Source organism: Alligator sinensis, unplaced genomic scaffold, assembly GCF_000455745.1.
Source record: "Alligator sinensis unplaced genomic scaffold, ASM45574v1 scaffold944_1, whole genome shotgun sequence".
NCBI classification, from domain to species: domain Eukaryota; kingdom Metazoa; phylum Chordata; order Crocodylia; family Alligatoridae; genus Alligator; species Alligator sinensis.
In genome coordinates, this window is record NW_005843081.1 from 266,725 (window position 1) to 267,430 (window position 706).

Genomic DNA, 706 nt, shown 5'->3' on the forward strand with positions numbered 1-706 from the left:
ATGAGTAATCTGTTTCTATATGCAAAGAATAATAAGTAATTCATGTAAATGGATGAGTGGTGTAAAATTCTAGTGGTGTAGGTTGTAACCGTGTTGGTCTAAGGACATAGGCAGACAAGGTTCCTTGGCTGAATCTGATATCTTTTATTAGACCATTCCAAATAGTTTGAGAATAGTTATTAAGCAAGCTTTCGGGTTCAAAAACCCTTCATCAGGCTAAGGAAGTTTCAGCAGTTGGTGTGTGCTCTTCCTGGATGGAATGAAAAGTAAAGAAGCCAGTGGCTGGGCTGGTATGCATACAAGACAGGTAGTCAGTGAAAATGTAGATTGAGGAGTCAATGGGTGAGAGACAGGCAGAGTGGGGGTGGGGAAGAGAGGGAAGGGAGAGATACATGAAAGTGGAGAGATACGTGGGGAGTCAGATGTCAGGCAGGTTATAATGTGTCATAAATCCAATGTCTATATTTAGTCCATGATTTTTAGTATCCAGGAGGTTGATAAAGTGGAGTTCATAGGTTCTTGTGAGAAATGTGCCCCCACAGGTAAGTGGGTATTTCTGTCTTTGATAGATTTCCGGTGTGTGTTCATTCTGATGTGCAGTTGTTGTTTGGTCTCTCCTACGTATTTTCCATCAGGGCATTTGGTGCATTGGATGATATATATTACATTTCTGGAGGTGCAGCTGTAAGATCCTGGGATGCTGATG